Source organism: Ambystoma mexicanum, chromosome 5q (genome assembly GCF_040938575.1).
Source record: "Ambystoma mexicanum isolate Mex_15411 chromosome 5q, UKY_AmexF1_1, whole genome shotgun sequence".
NCBI lineage: Eukaryota > Metazoa > Chordata > Amphibia > Caudata > Ambystomatidae > Ambystoma > Ambystoma mexicanum.
The window spans coordinates 1324387793-1324408093 of NC_090933.1; the positions used below are offsets into that span (position 1 = coordinate 1324387793).

Sequence of the window (20301 nt, forward strand, 5' to 3'; positions counted from 1 at the left end):
CTCCAAAACACATGACATACTGAACAGCTTGTCACACACTCTTCCAACCCACCCCCCCCCTGCTTCCCCCAAACCCTCTAACAAAAGGATTCTATCCCTCGCACTTGAACATACGTAACTTAACCAGGAAATATATGGCGGTTCAACAGCAACAAATATAACAGTTAAATTCACATCATAAATGTTTCTCTAACTAATCTGGGTGAATTCCCCTTTCCCAGATTCAAGCAGGATTTTGACAAACAGTTCCAAAAAAGGTTAAGAAAATCCTGTCTCGTAACAAAATTCCACTTGTTCTCCTTTTGGTTCCAACTTGATAACAAACTTCCAACTTGTATTCACAAACGTTCAACAAAAATGTCTTCCTCAGGATATTTCTGTACCAGTTCAACCACTTGTTTGACAATATTATATACTTCTGCAGCAGTTCACACAACACATGCTTCAATGATATTAATTTGTCATGATGTTTCAGCATTAATCCACAAAACAACATTTTAGTGTTTTGTTCAACTTCTACTTCAAGATTTCTAACCACACAATAGTACTTCAGTGGCTTCCACCTGCTCCAATCACATGACAGGTGTGAGAAACCTAAGGGTATTCTCCAGTAAGACCTTGAGAATCCTGTATTCAGGTGGCCAGGACACGGCCATCACTGTCGGATCCAGTTCCTGGGTGGACCGGTGGGAGAGGATCACCTGGGTAGGGGAAACCAGGGTTATGAAGGGGGAATACCCAAGGTGAGACACGGTATTCTACCAAGGAGGAAGAAGAGGGGAATATCCCATCTGTGGTTTTCTTTGGTTATTCCATTTCTACCTCCCTTCCACCCACAGAAGATCCCTTAGTAAAGTCCTATCAACCCTACACCTCTGGTAAACTAACTAGAAGTCCATACCCCGTGGCATCTCAAAACCGCATCTCCCAGAACCTCTGTTTCCGTTTCCTACCTGCATACTCCCGGCCATTCTTTTCCACATCCCTCTAGTCAGTATTCCCTGCGCTTCCCATTTACGCAGAAGAAACACTACCGTTGTCTCAACTCGCCTTGTTTATTTTTTGAAACCTATCAATTCCATCCCTTTGATTGTCATCTTCCTAACACCCAATTTGCTCAGATAAAATACTACAATTCCCAAAATCCCCCATGTTCTATGCTGCATCCTGGTCATTCTCGTCCATTTCACAAACCCTAACCATTCCGTTGGTCTCAGTCTACCACTCAACCCCCTTTTTACAACAGCACCGTTTCCCACTCCTTTCCCGTAGGACATTCTGAGATGTATACTGTTTTACTGACTGGTAATAAAGCAGTTTACCTGACATGTCCCAACAAGAAGGTCAGGCAAAGTCAGGCAATTACTTCTTATCACACACAACTGATGGCCCTTCCTTTTCCCCAAAGAAATAAAAGGTGGAACAAGAAAGCTCTGGACGAGCAAGGTGAGTACGGCAGAAAGCACGACGAGACGGCTAACACGTGGCAGTTCAAGAGAATGAGAATGACTGCAGGGAGCGAGAGGGTGCCGAGGAGAGAAGCGACCTTGGCCTTTTCATCCCAGACTTGCGGAACCTTCATGGAAGAGAGCCTAAGACCGCAAACAATAGCGTGTCCTGCATTAGATGTCACCGGTACACCGGCCAAGCATATGCAGATGGGCAGGAGTGAGGGAAGCGCCCTCGGCCGTGGTACCAGCCTTGACTCCAGAGAGAAAAGCCAAACGGTCCATTACAACCGGTGAGTCAAAGAGGGAACCGATAAGAACCAGGCTGTGTTGAGTGAGAACCGCCAGCGTGGCAAATTTGAACTGTTTTCCAAGAAACTTTGAGTGAAATTTAAAGCATTAAAGTGGGAGACAAGCTACATAGGGAAAACCTGCACCGCGTGGATGCTAAATCAGGAGACACTGGTCGATATCCCCATGTGAAAGAACTACTGAAACCAGAACGCCATAGGAAGGACACCAAGGGAATCAAAGTGGTTATACGTGAGGGTCTAGCAAAATCCCTGTACAAGCGAAAGACTTTGATCGACAAGTTGGTTGAATGCAAAGGAAATTAATCCCATAAATATTGACGTGTGTAAAAAGTAAAGAGGGGTGAACCGCTATTGTCCTGCTCAAGAGCCACAGAAAATCCGGTGAAGAGAGGCTAAAAATTGAAAAGGGTAAGAGCCCTGCAGAGGGGGATCCAGGGGTGGAACCATCACCCGAGAACGGACAGCCAAGAGGGGTCCTCTGAGCCCGAACGAGGGAGATCCAGGAGGGGTGAATCTAGCATCCAAACTTCAAGTGAGAAAGAAACTGAAATTTATAAAAAATAAAATCAATGAAAACAATACCTGAAGTGTCAGCCCAGAAGAGGGGGACCCCACGGGTCAAGTCGTCACCCTATCTGAACTGAGGATTACAATTGAGAAGGGTCAGCTCAGAGGAGTGGGACCCAAAGGTTGAATCAATATCACCCTGCAGAACTTCCATTTGGTTAAAGGAACTTTTGTTTTATTGTTTAAACACCTCAGGCCCGAAGGCAAGAGAATTTCTAAGGAAACGAGACTTGGCCATCAACGGTTCTGAGAACTGCCATTGGAATTGTCATCTCTTGCTAGAGAAGCCCGAGGCTGTACTGTGCTCCATGCTCCCATCCTACCCAGTGCTAAATTTGGGGAAGGAAGACCCAGGCTACCGCCTCCTGACTTATCATTTGAGAACACTTCTTTTTTTCTTAAAACTTGTCCCACACCCTTTGTATTTAGCGTAGGGAATTGGCAATAGGTTTTTCTTAGTATAGGCCCTTTTGTTTGACACAACACCACTAGTTCTGTCTTATTTTTCATTTGATGGTCGACACCTGTCCTCATCTTAGATTTAGGTTTAGATTAGGCATTTTTCCAACCTGCAAACCATTTTCTTGGTTCAATAAACACCCTTGAACTGTGATCATTTCTATCTGTCTTACTTGTTTTCACCATGAGTTCCTTACCTAGTCCTACCGGGTAAAACGCTCTGCTCTGGTGTACTCTCCTGTCAGAACATACCCAAAATACTAGCATGTTTTTGGACCTGGTGTATTCCCTGCCAGGCTATGATAAACTACTACTTAAAAGTACTTCTGTTGTAAAGGTTAAGCTTCAACATGTTAGCAATGCATTTTTCTCCGTTACATCAAATATAAGAAACTCTTTAAGGGAAACAAGAACCACACTGGTGCTGTTTGTAATACCTTTGTGATTTTCACACTCTGCAGGTTATGCTCCACTCCCTCTGAATGTGCTCTTCCAGAAGGGCAGCCGTCCTGCCACTCTGGTTTCTCCCCTTCCACACTAATCAATTGCTGATAAGGTTTTTTTTTCACTTTCACACTTCTCCGGCTTTGGCAATGTGGGCTTTTAGGACCGCCTTTTCATATGACGATAGTTTTTGACATTGACATGGCACCTCAGATTATTTCTGATTTGCCTAGGAATATTCCTCTTTTGGCTTTGGCAATGATGGTTTGCATTCTTCTATGGACATTTCCCTTTCTTGTTGCTGGTTCTTATTATGCCTCACAATGTCATAATCATACTCTTCTCATATGATGATCAAGTGATTTTTCTGCTGTCTGTGCCTTTTTAAATCAACTTTGTTCACAACGGAAGAATGCTTTACATTATTCCAGTATTCAAAATTATACTTCTCCTTAATGCTACTGTGTTTATGTAGTTCCTGTGGTTCAAATTTCTGGACTTGGCCAGCGGGCAGTTACATAGTGCTCTGGGGTCACAATGTAATAGTGAACTCACCTGGTCTGGCGTTTGTGTCCGTTCACCTCACTGCCTCCAGGTCTTCTGCTTTGGTTTCCCTGCGCAGCCAAGTAATCTCTCATTTGCAGCTTTGTGCGGCCCGTGTCTGCTAACCTCAGAGCTCTCCTGGCTCCCACTGCTTACTGGCCCACTTCTAACAATGGTGCTCATCTGACAGATGGAAAAACTGCTAAATGAAGCGCTTTCCACTGTGCTGTCTCTGCAGCAACTCGAGCATAGGAGACCCTCTCAGGACCAGCATTTAAATTACACACCATGGTGGTCCCGGCATCTCGACTCGCATAAGACTTCTGCTGCTAGATGGAGGTGGCAAAACTACCCCACCTTCTGCTACTGCTCTTCTCCACCTTCATCCTTATGGCCTGCACCTGAGGGGCCTTTTTATGCCTCCCAGTCTCCATCAGGTGTGGATCATTTTTCCTAATTGATTGCAAGTTGCAGTCTTATGCTTCTGCAGTCCTCTTCTTCGTCCCAGTATTTTGGGAGTTATAAGGCTTAAAGCCCACGACGTCAAATTCAGCTTTTTCAATGAATTTATCACCAGGTGCATTACTCTCCTTATATATGTAAACTCCCCAAAGAAATACCATAAGGATCCCATTAAGCATTACTCTCCTTAAATATGTATACTCCCCAAAGATGTACCATAAGGATTCCATTAAGCATTACTCTCCTTATATATGTATACTCCCAGAAGGAGTACCATAAGGATTCCATTAAGTATAACTCTCCTTATATATGTATACTCCCCAAAGATGTACCATAAGGATTCCATTAAGCATTACTCTCCTTATATATGTATACTCCCAGAAGGAGTACCATACGGATTCCATTAAGTATAACTCTCCTTATATATGTATACTCCCAGAAGGAGTACCAGAAGGATTCAGTTAAGCATTACTCTCCTTATATATATATATACTCCCAGAAGGAGTACCATAAGGATTCCATTAAGTATAACTCTCCTTATATATGCATACTCCCCAAAGATGTACCATAAGGATTCCATTAAGCATTACTCTCCTTATATATGTATACTCCCAGAAGGAGTACCATAAGGATTCCATTAAGTATAACTCTCCTTATATATGTATACTCCCAGAAGGAGTACCATAAGGATTCAATTAAGCATTACTCTCCTTATATATGTATACTCCCAGAAGGAGTACCATAAGGATTCCATTAAGTATAACTCTCCTTATATATGTATACTCCCCAAAGATGTACCATAAGGATTCCATTAAGCATTACTCTCCTTATATATGTATACTCCCAGAAGGAGTACCATAAGGATTCCATTAAGTATAACTCTCCTTATATATGTATACTCCCCAGAAAAGTACCATGAGTATTCCATTAAGTATTACTCTCCTTATATATGTATACCTCCCAAAGAAGTACCATGAGTATTCCATTAAGTATTACTCTCCTTATATATGTATACTCCCCAGAAAAGTACCATGAGTATTCCATTAAGTATTTGGCTTTACATAACAATTGGGTTTCTCAGAGTTTAAATTGGTAACATTTAAAGACGCCTCTTCCTTATTTCACTGGGACTCCTACAGCTTTTAATTTCTATGAATGTCAGTAACTTTAAAAGGGGTTTTCTTCCTGCTAATACATGACGGATTATGACAGTCTTCACCCCAATTCTGACAGTGAGTTTGAGAAAATAAAAGCTCTCTGACAGCGAGCCATTGCGTATTTTGGCATCAGGGATATTCTCTTCCTCGAGGAAGACTAATCCCTTGAAAATTCTTCTGTTCCCCTAGGGCCCTTCTCCTCCCAGTGATCCTCTGGGATAATACCACCCCCAAGGTCAGGAAGCATCTGTCTTTCCTTGGCCACCTGGAGGATATTTTGAGGTAGGGTTTTGTGAGGCCTCTGCAGGATTCATCGCATGAGGAGGTAGGCTTTTAGTTTGCTTTTGAACACCTCCGTGTGAACTGTTTCTCAGATGTCCTGGGGAAGAGAATTCCATGCAAGTGAAGAAAGAAAATAGAGGGGAAGAAAACGTTGGTTGTGGAGCCACAAAGGTAGTCAAGGATGCAGCGCAGAGATTACGAGAAGGCTTGTAGAGTTTGATAGAGGAGCATAGATACAGTGGTGCTTTACTGTGGATAGATTTGTGAACCAGGAGAAGAAATGTAAATCTGGTCCTGTTTTGCATCAGCAGCCATACAGCCTGGTAGCAAAGTTAATGATGTTGACGAGTGGACAAAAAGCATAGTTGGGGAGCCACAAGAGGATGCTAGCTCAGTTGTCCACTTTAGAGAAGGCAAGTGTGGTTAAGAGATGCTTGGCGGTGTTGAAAGGAAGGATGTGCCCGGTTTCCCTAATTTTTAGGAAGTTGAGGGCCGCTGCTGTTCCAGTTTTGGAGATGAAAGAAGAGAAGTTGTGAGAAGGGTCATAGATGACACTGAGATTTCTAGCTGAAGAAGAGTAGGAGGGAGTGTCAGGTGGGAACTGGATAGACAGAGGAAGAGATATGAGAGAACTTTTAGCAGGGAAGAAGAGCCCCTCTGTTTTGGTAGAGTTTACCATCAAAGAGTGCAAAGCCATCCAATTATTAATGGCAGAGAGACAGTTGACAATTTTGATAGAGAGACCAGAGGACAGTTCAGGAAAAGAGAAGGTTTGAGTGTCGTCCGCGAAGAGTTGGTACGAGAACCCAAAGGAGGCGATAAGTGCCCCAAGAGACGAGGTGTAGAGTGTAAAGAGGAGTGTACCCAAGAAAGAGCCTTGTTGACCACCAACAGTTAGAGAAGTGAGTTGAGAGGAGTTGTTGCTCCAGGACCCAGAATTGGTGAGGTACAAGGTAGGGTTCAATCCAGTTAAGTGCTCAATCGCAAATCCCAAGAAAGAGAATTAAAGAGATCAGACTGATAGTGTGAAAGGCAGCAGACAGGTCAAGGAGAATTAGGAAAGATGATAAGTTGGAGTGCATAGCAGAGACGTAGTTGGACAAATACACAAGAGCAGCTTCTGTGGAGTGACAGGAGCGGATACCTGCTTGTAGGGGATAGCAAAGGTTGTGTATGTCTAGGAAATTGGTAAGATCACAACCCTTTCAAGCACTTTAGAATAGTGCAGAAGGGAAGACACAGGGGTAACGTTAGGCGGAAGGTTCAGGTCAGCCCCTTGATGTTTTACGAGAGGGATGACCGTGGCAGTTTTAAAACACAGGGAAAGCAAGCAGAGTGAAAGTACAGGTTGAAGATTTCAGTGAGGTGAGAGGCCACTGAAGGGGCAGTAGGCTTGACTAGCTGAGGAGCAAGAGGGTCTGATGAGGCACACGAAGGGTTCACCATCATCAGTAGAGAGTACTTTGTCAGTATTAGTGTGACTAAATTGGGAGATGGATGCATAGGATGATGGTAGAGTAGTCAGAGTATACAATGTAGGAGGAGGGGCTGTGAGGCAAGTCCGGAGAGAGTCTCTAATTTTGGAAGTTTCTACAGTGAGGTATTCCGATAGGTAATTAGCTGTGGGTGTGAAGTTGATAATCAGATTTAGGAGTGAGTTTAGGGTGCCCTGTGGCTGGCCCGGATGGTTGAAGTGAGAGTCAATGAGGGTTAGGTAGAACTCCCTTTTAGTTGTATCAAGAGTGGACTTGCGAGTATTCAGGGCAGAGAGGTAGAGTTGCAGGCCCTCCTGCGAGTGGGTACACATCTATTTGCGCAGCAGCTGAATCATGTCTGTTCAGAGAGAGCAGATGAATGGGGTGACCCATGGTGGAGGATTCTGAGACTTTGGGTGACAGAAAGCAGTGGGAAGCGAGAGGAGAGTGAGTGATACGGTAGTGATTGGAAGCTGGAGAAGGCAGAGTTAGTAGAAGAGGCATCGGGTGTGAGGGCGGAGAGAACTATAGGCCCGAGAGAAAGGTAGGACTGGCAGAAGGTTTACATTTCCTTTTAGTAATATGTGAAGCAAGTGGTGAGGAAAGGTCAGAGGGTGGAAAGGAGATGGTGGTGGACACAATTGCGTGGTCAGATATGGATGGTGTGACAGTAGTATTAGTGGCGGAGAGTGAGGTGGGGATGAATAAGAGATCCAAAGAGTTACCCCGTGGGTAGGTAGGTAGGTTATGGATAAAGTATAGAGCGTGGCCACTAAGACTGACGTTTAGATTTCTGAGAAGTGGTTGGATAGGGAAGGTTAAATACGGTGTATGCTTCTTGCATGTGTATGGATAAATGACCTCTATTAGTACAGCTTGGCCTGAAGAGATTTGAAACGTACAGCATTTTAATAATTTGTTTGGTGGTAGCCGAGGGTTTCAGGTGTACCATCTTTATTGTACTTTACTACTATTATTATTTTCGGATGCCACAGTTGCAAGCAGTCCCCTTTCTACTCTGTCCCGTCTCTCTCCCGTCTCCATACCAGCATTGATGTGCTACGGGCACCGAAGGAACGTTTAAGGCAAGCCCGTCTGTGCAACGGGCATGGACGGAGGCCTTCTGTTCTATTCTAGAGAGAAGCTTTCATCACTAGCCCCGTTGAGCACAGTGTTACCTTATGGACAGGCAGATAACCCTGCTAAATATATATATATATATATCCTTGTGTGCAACAGCAGTCATTGGTGGATCCTAATACCGAGATGCTCTCTCTACTGTTGTTAAACACTCGATCACTGCTGGCGTATGCAGCGGAAGTCAACTTCCTGATATCTGATCGTCGTCCTGCTATGTTATTCCTTACCTTGACCTGGCTTCAGGAAAGCTAAGTCCCAGTTCTCATCTAGGCTATTCCCGATGGATACAAGTTTATTCATCTGGATCACCCTGCTCCTCAGCATGGAGGTGGGGTGGCTGCCATTTCTGAAACAGATTTTGTTCTAACGCAACTGTGTTGTCCTCATCTTTACCTGTGGAGGCTATGTTGTTGAGATGTGTGATTTCCCCGACTTTCTCTTGCCATGTTCTGGTTGCCTATCACCCACCAGGGTCCTATGCTGATTTACTTGAACCTCTAGCTGACCTTATAGCAGATCTCCAGATCAAACATACTCATTTGATTGTGCTGGGGGATCTAAACTTGAAATTCAACCTTCCTAGGCCTCCTGCCCCTGATGCTTCTTTTGCCAGCCTGTCTGATCTTGGCTTCTACCAACATGTGGTAGAGCACACTCATAAAATGGGGAACACTCTTGATGTATTATTGGCTAATAAACCGATACTTACTTTTCAATTTGTAGAGCCTATATTATGGATAGATCACAATTTGGTGACCTGCTCACTCCTACCAGTGCGAGGATGGCTTAAGACACCGTCAGCCAGAGTCTGGCAACGTGCTTGGCGCTCGACCAACTTACAAGGCCTTGCATCTTCTGTTAAAGCCAAATGTGCGGCTGCTACGGTTTCTTCTCTGTCCCTTCTGTCTGCCTCTCTTCTGGCAATGGCTGACTCAACTCCGTAGACTCCCTTCGGAGCCCTGGTTTTCAGAGCAACTGAGGTCCACTCGATTGAAACTCAGACAAGCGGAACGGAAGTGGCGTATTGGCTACAATCCTCATCTTAAAACCCAGTATAATGCTTGCTCTACGTCCTATTCAGCTGCTTTTTTAGTGGCAAAAGAATCTTATTTTTCCCAGAAAATTGAAACCTCTCTGTGTCAGTCCAAGGCACTCTTTGCAGCTGTTAAATCTTTATCCTCCTCAGTAAATTGTATACCCACTGTTAAGCCGACCCAGTAACTTTGTGATTCCTTATCCCACTTCTTCATCAGAAAGATTGAGACTATTCACGCCAATATTTCTGCTAGCGCAGTATTAGGTGCCACTACATCTACTTTTGGCAATATACCTTCTGACTCTGGTATGGGTACTACACGATCGGGCTGGTCCTCCTCCCCTGTCCTTTCCGAGGAGTCGGTATTCAAGGCCATTGATCAGATTAGATCTAGCGCTCCATCTGATGTGGTGCCATTAAGAGTTCTGAAGGAGATCTCCTCTGACCTTTTAGGGGTGTTCACGGATGCAGTAAATGCCTCTTGCCAATCGGGGTTTATCGCTGGATTCTTCTTTACCATCTTACTTTAGGCCTATCTCTCTCCTACCTGCCCTTATGAAACTCCTGGAATCACTGGTCTCCCCTCTTCCGTCTTCTTTTCTCGAGCTATCTGATCGTCTTGACCCGGCTCAGTCAGGCTTTCGGCCGTGCAGGGGCACTGAGAGCATCCTGGGTTCTGTCCAGGGCGACATGGCCAGGTTGGTGGATGTGGAAGGTGTCGGAGCCCTGATTTGATTAGATCTACCACCGGCTTTTGACACGGTGGACCACCCCACCCTGCTATCTGGTCAAGTACTAGCCTGGTTTTCCTCCCTCCTGGCGGATAGATCTAAATTTCTTCTGTTTTCTCCTTTCTCTTTTAATTCTTGTCACCTCAGTTGTGGTGTGCCTCAGGGCTCCACTTTGTCCCAGAGTCTTTCCAACATTCACATCTGGGCACTACTGTGCCTCATCCACTCCTTCGGCGTCAGGTTTTATTCTTATGCCGACGACACCTAGATCCTGATCTTGACAGTTGAATGGGGACAAAACGAGGTGTTGGTGGTGGGTTCTCCTCCTGACCACTCACTCGGATTGCTTCATTTTTGGCCTTCTTCTTTGGGTTCTCGCCCTGTTCCCACAGCTAGGGTGAAAAACATAGGGGTGATCATGACAGCCACCTTGTCTATGGAGACCCAGGTGTCGTCTGTTTGCCGGACCGGGTTATTCCAATTGAAAAAATTGAATTTAAAAAAAGGTGCGTCATATGATACCACCTTCTATGTGCCCGCTGGTCGTGGCTGCAATGGTGTCGAGTCGTCTGGATTACTGCAATTCTCTTTATCTGGCACAGCCTAAGGGCCTTGTCCACTGACTCCAATGGCAAAATATTCATTGGTCGCTGTTGGGGCCCTCTGGAGGCCTATGGATGTCAGATCAAACAAGACAATATCATCGGCATACGCCAAGTAATCCATTGATATCCTCCCCAGTCTTGCAGGGAAGTTTCTTATCTGTTTAAAGGTCTTTCCCAAGTCACATGTATACAAGCTACATAGATAAAGTGCAAACACGCATACCTACCATAACCCACATCGGCTGGGCCCCCAACTCATAGTTACCCTTTTGGTCCAAGCACACTTTCATCATTGCGTCTGTTTGTGAAGCCATCAAGATGTCCACCAAAACCACCGGGCATTCCATCTCCCAGAATTTTACCCACAGGTGTTGTCGGTTCACCCGCTCAAAAGCCTTTGAGATGTCCAGGAAGGCACAGTAAATTGCCCTTTTTTCCTGTTTTGCAATTAACTTCTTGCAGATACAAGCCAAACAATTGTATGCAGTACTCAAACCCTGTTGAAAGCCTGAATGAAATGTGTCGATTATGTTATTGTTATGTGCCAACTCCTGCAGTTGCCCCAGAATAATAGGCGCAAAGATTTTACTAGAAGCGAGACAAGGCGATAGTTGGATGGATTAGCCCAGTTTCCCTTCTTATGGATTACTACTATATCAGCCTTTTTCCTCGAGGGGGCGGGGCAAGGATTTTGTCCTAACAATTTCAGTAAATAGGCTGCCCAGAGGTTGGGGTTTGACTTAGGTGTAGCATTTGCTAAGTCATCCGGTCCCGGGGCATTTGAAGACTTGTTTTTCAAAATCGCTACCCTTATTTTCTGCAGGTTGATTTTTACCTGCACCGCCCAGTTACTATTGCTAGCAGGCGATTCCTCCACACCATCACTTTAGCAATACAGAGTACAGAAATGGGATTCCCACTCAACTGACGGGATACGTTGGGTTTGCAGAGAGCACTGGTTCATCGGATCTTTAATCACTCTCCAAAAGGAGGCTGAGTTTTTGCAGTTAAGTGAGTACAGCATTGCCTCCAAATCTTTTATATAGAACAAGAACCAATGTCCCCCTTTCCGAAGTTTTATACTTGAGTCTCAGTAATCTCACTCTATCTTTATAGTCGGATGGACTTTTTCTTAATTGTCTCAACACCTTATTTAGTTCCCCCTTTCCATCTGCCAAGATGGTATCATATATATATATGTTTATACCCCTGCTTCTGTTTGGTCTTCTTGCCATTTTCTGCATTTGGGCGATATAAATTTCCCAAAGCCCGTTGCATCGCTTTATCGTAGGGTGCAGGATTAAACAGGTCACCTTCGTCTTTTGAGCCCATGTGAAAGATACTCTCAATGAATCGATTCGATAATGAAGGCTTCCACACTAATGCATGGTTCCCCAAGTTGACCTCTACTGCCACTTTGCAATTATTGTTTTGGGTGTCATTTTCTGATTCTTGGAAAGTCAGAACTAGCATGTGATGGTCACTAGCTTTTAGAGGAGTTACTCCCCAAGGCTGTGGCTTTTCCAAAATAAGGACTCAGATAAAAATGTATAGTGCAAAGTAGAACTCATGGGGCCATTTTCCCAAGTAAATTCTGGAGGAATATCTTCCCCGCAATATTCCATTAACTATAGTAAAGTCCCAAGATATAAGTTTATTAACCTCCCTCTTCTCCTCGCCATTTGGGAAGCCCCCTGGCTGGACACATCATAATAACACGTTGGGCTTCAGACATTCACTATTGAAGTCGCCTAATACAATTATTTTGGCGTCCTCTTTTTCTAGGGCATTTGAAACGAAGGCTGAAAGCGCTTCCAAAAATGATTCTGTTGCTACAGATCTTGGGTTGAAAAATATGTTACAGACATAGCAGCATCGGTTTGACAAAGAACCACAATCTCCTACCACTTTTACGATTTCATGTCCCTCCAATGTGTCTCTATATTAACCATGTTTAGACCTATGCCATTTTCCCCAGCACACAAGTGGCCCCCTGATGGGCGAGCCCATGATCCCCGAGTAGCGTCTACTGTTAAAACAACATAGTCGTCTATTATGGGACATATTGTCAACCATGACTCCTGTAGACACAACAAGGCACATTCTGGCAATGAGGAACAATCTGATTCCAAGAATGTATGGCCTCTACAGTTCCACAAGTCTAAGCTGAGGACCACCCATCATCTACTGAAGGGCTGGGGATGTTCCCCTCCATGTAACGCAGATAAAACCCTGGCAAAAATCATACTCAGGCGATGGTCTGCCTGGATGTTCCTTAATGGTTCTTCTCTTCTCATGTGTTTGCGTGTTTATATGACTACTGAGAGTGGATTTAAGGCAGTCAATTCTTGAATGAACATTGAGGGTTGGAGGGTTGAGATAGCACAAGTTCATTGGGGGCTGTTTTTGGGTCCATCAATGACTGCACCACATCATATCCCATGGATAAAAACGATTCTACTTCTGACAAAACCAGTGCCCTGATCATTCATGACGAAAAGTGGAGTTTAGCCAGATTTAAACTACCGCTTACTGGAAATTGCACACGCGCAGGAGGCGATCAGTCTCAGGCTAGGAATCTCCTGAAACAAGGCCAGGATTTGAGGTCAAATTAATCACAGTGAGTCTCCATTTGGGAAGACCTCAGAGGATTAATGGGTGCTCTTCCTGCAGATTTTCCCTATGCACACAGTCTCGTTGTTTGCCTTTTTCAATGAGATTTAGTTTAGGTGCCAACCCTGATCGTATATGCTGGTATTCCTCTTCCCCTTTTGCTCCTTTTTGTTCGGGGTTTACAGAACCCAAGCGGCTCAGGTGCTCAAGGGGGCGATGCAGAGAATCTACAGAAGCCCAATTTCCTTTTGGGGCTGACTCTGGCATAGTCTGCCCTCTATCCGAGGATATAGGACAGATTGTGTCCTTGTATTTATGGCAGAATTTGAGCCTCCTCTCTTCTAATGTCAAGAAGGGGCTCTGATTTTGATCTCTTTCAGAGCCTACTCATTTCCCCAAGTAGGCCAGTGCGCTCATTTGATTTCCTGGGCATCGCGATTCCGGTCTCGGAGCACTTGGGTTTAGGAGACTGACAGTCGTTTGTAGGCTATCTTAACTTACCAGGGCTTGATTCCAGTGACAATTTGGGTCCCATGCCCCGTATTTGGAAAATTGGCACCTGTTGCTGAGCCATCTTCTGTAATCTGTTCTGACTTTACACTGGGTATTCCAATTGCTGCTGCTCTGCCGTGGTCAAGGCGTTTACCAATGCAGAGGTTGGCGTAAAATCATCTATATAAGCCAAGCTTAGGTTAGCTGGTTCACCCACACTCTCCATGTCCAAATGCACTTCCATGATGCTTTGATCCGACCTTTTGACTGATTTAGCAGTGGATTTTACAAACCTGTCAAGTGGGCCCTTTAGCCCTTCTGCTGAGCCCTTTGTTTGCTTATTTGACTTCCTGTTTGCCTTCTTTGCTGGCTTGCGTGTTTAGCAGGGGTTAGATATGGTGGGTTGGTAGTTACAACCTCCTCGATTGTAAGGAACTGGGTTTGGTTTGGTCTGCAAATATCCTCTATTGTAGGGGGAGACTGACTACACCATAGGTTCCTCGTGAAACTCTGTGAGCCGCTTCACCCTCGTTTTGGGAGAATCGTATGATTCTTGTGATCCTTTGATTTTAAACTGACCCATTTCATTTCCGTCCCCACTGAGTTTACTGCCTTGTTCTCCATGTTTCACTGCTCACTTCTTGCGGTTTCTTTTTTTTTTGGAGAGAGGGGTTTAAGGCCAGAACTACTCCCCCCCCTCCTCACTGTGGCCCCCTACTTTGCCGGAACATTCATCTTGGCATTGAACCCTTCCATGGATTAAACCCTCCAGAAACGCCAATTTGGAGGTCATTCTAGTTAGGAGGGCGCGATGGTTGTAAAATTCCTCTGAGATTGAGTCGCATGAATTCCCCATCAGGAAAAAGGTAAAGATCAGAGCACAAAGGGCAGAGCCCGACTTGTTGGGTACGTTGTGTATGGTAGTATGCATGTGGGTGGATCCCTCTTCGTTTTGAGAGGAATCCTGCAGTGGAAGGTCCAGAGGTAAAAGCATTTGCTTAGGGTCCAAGGACTCTGAGGTAAACAACGTTGGGGATTGGGACCAGTTTTCATCTGTCACAAATTGAGGCCTTGGAGAAAAAGAAATGCACTGTTTCCAAGATTGTCTCAATTTGATGTGGCAAAGCATTTTTTTCCCAGATGATCACTGCTTGCACTGGCTCTTTGGGGGGTATCTATCATATTTCTGTTTGTAATAATACAAGATAGTTGTAGGAAAGCAGTCTGCCTCCTGATATGTTATTGCAACGTGTGCCGCCAGGTTTTCGGTGTGGGAGATCTTTGCAGCACTCCTCAAATAATAAATACTCATTTGCGACAGGCTTGGCGGATTGAGCAAGTCAGTACGGAGGAAGAAAATAGAAATAAACACTCCCTTCTGCTTTACAACTTTCATATCGATGCAAGGAGCGCTCGCTATGCTAAGAGTACAAGAACCGTTTAGCAGGCACAGCGTAACCGTGTGACTCACTTTACTCACCAGCAAGCGCTCCCTTCTCTCCCCTGTCTTCCGTCCATTGCAGGGCTGGGAAGGAAACACAGTAAGCAGACTCGCAGAACTCTGCTTTGCTGCAGCTGCAGGTTTTAGCCTGGTTGCTCCGCTTTCACACAGATGGAGACGGTAGAAAGACTGTTTTGGACCGTCAGTGTAGAGCTCCAGTAAACCCACTCGCAGCACTGCCTGGTCTAACTGGTTTAATTGGTTGTGTCCATTGATCATTGTTACTAAAGTTCCTATTTTCAGAGCCTTGATTGACATTCTTTTATTTTGACACCACTGTACTATTGTTTGTTTTGCAACTTTATCAGCTCACAACACTCCTGAAGACATAGTCTGTCTTCAGGCCACTTTGGAAAAGAGGTGAAGGTGAGGTACCTATAAGGCTGTGCCCGTTTCACCCTTAGGATTTGGATCACTGCTGGTTTAGTAGCAATTTTGGGCTGAGTAGACAGTTTAGCGGGTACTCATTCCTGTACTCATTCAGAACAGGAGTCATTTGTTCACAGCTGTGAAGAGCCATGGTACAGTCAATATGGTAAATGCAACTTGTATGTTTGGCACTGACCCCTATTATGAAATGGTTCTCCCTCAGCTCCCAGCCTTGCAAGTTATCAAGGTCCCCCAGTCCATTCTTGCCACCCCAATTTCCTGCGCTCTACTCCCCTCCCCTCAATGACAGTCTACTACTGCTCTACTAAAGATCAGTGGCACTCTCCCCAACACCCTTACACAACCCCTTCTCATTTTCGCCAGTCTCTTTTTTACCCCCACTACCGTAGCAGGAACAGCACTCGTCCTTTGGTCTGCTGACGCTTCCCAAGCTTCTTTCGATCCATTGTTACCCAGGATCAGTTAAGGTGCCGACACCCCTGCCTTGCACCTACTGCTCTCACATGATCAACATCTTCCGGTTCACTGAAATCTTCCTAACCTACAATAGGTTGCCTGCTGTTCTACTCTGTCACTACTTCTGATGGGGAGGGTATAAGAGTAAATACAGAAGAGCTGATGCCATAAACTCTGCTTAACGCGTCATGTCTCACTTCTCAACTATTTCAGATTCCTTGAGCACAAGGTGCTCAGCTGCATCGTCATAAATTGGGATGCATGGACTCAGCAGCACCCTCACCTTAACACATTAACACCCAAATCCCATTTGAATTTCACAGTGAAACAGCACTCGCCCATGCTTCAAACCTCCTCACCACTCCCACCAGTCTCTCGGATTTCTGATGCCTTCTGCACTGTTGCCAACTCCTTCCTTTTTGACTGTTGCACCATGGCTTGCAGGGCAGTGCCCAAGCCTGTATTGCTACCTACTTACTGAAATGCCAGTTCTTCTCCTTGCATGCCACAACATCCTCTTGATCCCCTCTATCAGATGAGTTCCTCAAGTGCCTGTTTTTTTACCTCTACATGTTACTCTTCACATCCAGCTCCTAAGCAAGCACATCTCCTGCTGTGGGTTCCCTTACCAGCTCTTATCTAAATACTTCTCTCTTTCCCTCCTTTAACAAGAGCGTTCTTCCCACGGCACGGATTACCTGTCTAAAACTCACCACTGCGCGACAATTTACTACCTGATATTTAATTTCTCCAAAACTCGGGTCATCACCACCAGTGCCTTGCCTCTAATTCTCGCCTCTTTCCCTCCACCATGACAGGCTCACAGTCCCCATGACTGGGAACCCAGAGTGATCTTTCTGACTCCAATAGGAAGACAGGTGGATTCTGGGAGGGCACACTGCTTTTATGCCCTGAATGAGGCAGGAGGTTGAAACATGTTTAGGTATGAGTTCTGTCAGTAGGTGGAGCACCTTCATGAGAAGGTTCTGGGACAAGGAACTTCTATTTTATTTATTGTTTGTGTGTTATGCAGTTTTAAACAGATTTAATTGGCGTATAAGAGCCCACAGAGCAACAGCGGGCGGACATGGGACTGATGTACATTAAAAACACAAATATAAATATAGTGGGGGTAGGAACGGTCGAACCTACGATGCCTTGTGAATATTCAGACCGTGCAAGTGCAGGAAGGAAGAGGGCAGTGGAGTAGGTGCTGGGGTGTGCGTGCTCGTGGGTGTCTATATGGAGGTGATGCAGACTCCCATACAAATAACACCATAGGAATCACAATCCAGTGCAGAAAAAACAGCAGAGGAATCAAAACCCTGTGCAACAAACACCAGAGGAATCACATTCCTGTGCACAAAACATCAGAGGAATCACTATCCCGTACAAAAAACAAAAAGGAGGAATCACAATCCTATGGAAAAATCATCAGAGTTATGTGATTATTCTAAAAGCATCATCACTCCTTTACCGGCGGTGACCTTCTCCCATGCGACCAGGGGACGGCTGTCACTACCTGAGCTGACCCTGGGGGCAGTTATATGAGGGAGGATCACATGGGGGAGATAGCCTCCGGGAGAGGGTTATGGTATCATCGGGTGAGACATGGTATCCCCTTTCCTTTCTGAAGATACATCTCCAATTCCCCATAGCCTATTGTAACACCTTCCCTATTTGCCCCATGGAGAGTAGTACAAATCCTATTACACCGCGAAGACCAACTCTCTAAATGTAAATGGCCTTGTAAAATTACAAAACACTTTTTCCAACTCCACCTGCTCTTCTTCCAAACCTAGTTTGCCTTTAAAACCCTTTGCAAACATTCCTACAGTGTATTCAGGAAATCACCACTATTCCCACAACACTGGAAAGAGGAGCGAAGTAATGCAGAGCACAGGTTTGCACGAGCACCGGAAGTACTCTAGTGGCAGCAAGTGCACACCTGTGTCCTGTAAGGAAGGCACCACTATTCCCACAACACTGGGATGAGGAAGAGGTGCGGAGTAATGCAGAGCACAGGTATCCACGAGCACAGGCAGCGCTCTAGTGGCAGCAAGTGCAAACCCATGTCCTGTAAGGAAGGCACCACTATTCCCACAACACGGGGATGAAGAAAAGGAGCGGAGTAATGCAAAGCACAGGTATCCACGAGCACAGGCTGCGCTCTAGTGGCAGCAAGTGCAAACCTGTGTCCTGTAAGGAAGGCACCACTATTCCCACAACAATGGGATGAGGAAGAGGAGCGGAGTAATGCAGAGCACAGGTATCCACGAGCACAGGTATCCATGAGCACAGGCAGCGCTCTAGTGGCAGCAAGGCAAGTGCAAACCTGTGTCCTGTAAGGAAGGCACCACTATTCCCACAACACTGGGATGAGGAAGAGGAGCGGAGTAATGCAGAGCACAGGTATCCACGAGCACAGGCAGCGCTCTAGTGGCAGCAAGTGCACACCTGTGTCCTGTAAGGAAGGCACCACTATTCCCACAACACTGGGATGAGGAAGAGGAGCGGAGTAATGCAGAGCACAGGTATCCACGAGCAAAGGCAGAGCTCTAGTGGCAGCAAGTGCACACCTGTGTCCTGTAAGGAAGGCACCACTATTCCCACAACACTGGGATGAGGAAGAGGAGCGGAGTAATGCAGAGCACAGGTATCCACGAGCACAGGATGCGCTCTAGTGGCAGCAAGTGCAAACCTGTGTCCTGTAAGGAAGGCACCACTATTCCCACAACACTGGGATGAGGAAAAGGAGCAGAGTAATGCAGAGCACAGGTATCCACGAGCACAGGCAGCGCTCTAGTGGCAGCAAGTACACACCTGTGTCCTTTAAGGAAGGCACCACTATTCCCACAACACTGGGATGAGGAAGAGGAGCAGAGTAATGCAGAGCACAGGTATCCACGAGCACAGGCAGCGCTCTAGTGGCAGCAAGTGCACACCAGTGTCCTGTAAGGAAGGCACCACTATTCCCACAACACTGGGATGAGGAAGAGGAGCGGAGTAATGCAGAGCACAGGTATCCACGAGCACAGGCAGCGCTCTAGTGGCAGCAAGTTCACACCTGTGTCCTGTAAGGAAGGCACCACTATTCCCACAACACTGGGATGAGGAAGAGGAGCGGAGTAATGCAGAGCACAGGTATCCACGAGCACAGGCAGCGCTCTAGTGGCAGCAAGTGCACACCTGTGTCCTGTAAGGAAGGCACCACTAGTCCCACAACACTGGGATGAGGAAGAGGAGCGGAGTAATGCAGAGCACAGGTATCCACGAGCAAAGGCAGCGCTCTAGTGGCAGCAAGTGCACACCTGTTTCCTGTAAGGAAGGCACCACTATTCTCACAACACTGGGATGAGGAAGAGGAGCGGAGTAATGCAGAGCACAGGTATCCACGAGCAAAGGCAGTGCTCTAGTGGCAGCAAGTGCACACCTGTGTCCTGTAAGGAAGGCACCACTATTCCCACAACACTGGGATGAGGAAGAGGAGCGGAGTAATGCAGAGCACAGGTATCCACGAGCAAAGGCAGTGCTCTAGTGGCAGCAAGTGCACACCTGTGTCCTGTAAGGAAGGCATGGCATCAAAGTAAGTCAGACACAAGTGATCACAGTTCAAGGGTGTTTATTAAACTGTAAAAATGGGTGAGATAAACGCCTAATCTAAACCTAAATCTAAGATGGGAGCAAGCTACAACCATCAAACAATAATAATACAGCCCTAGTGGAGCCTAGTCACATAAAAAGGGCCTATACTAAAAAGAAAACTATTGCCAATCCTTACCGCCATGCTACAAAATAGTGTGGGATAATGTTCACTAGAAAAGAAAGTGTTCACAAACTGATAAATCAGGATGTTAAGGCCGGGTTCTCCGTTCCCCACTCTTGAGCACAAGTTTCTCTAACACAAGCTTACAATTCCATTCCACATTATCAGGTCCTTCTGTATCCAAGTCTCGCTTAGGCAAATTATGTGGCTTCAGAGGGCCTGATAGTTATAGATACAAAACAAAAGTTATTTCTGCTAATCTTCATGTAGGATGATTATTCTTCACCCTTGGATCTCCCTCAACCGGGCTCCGATCCTTTTCTCAACGTTAGCCTCCCTCGATCTGGCTCAAACCAACAACTCACTGTGGACATCCTTCAGGTGGGTTCATGCTTGTCATTACAATGTTCACGGGTATCT

At 45.7% G+C, this 20301-nt stretch overlaps 1 protein-coding gene across 1 annotated transcript in view; it reads left to right on the plus strand.

Annotated features, from left to right (window-relative positions):
* Positions 1-20301, plus strand: part of LOC138498512 (zinc finger protein 615-like) — a 1154252-nt gene that overhangs the window by 839703 nt on the left and 294248 nt on the right. The gene's annotated exons all lie outside the window — the stretch shown is intronic.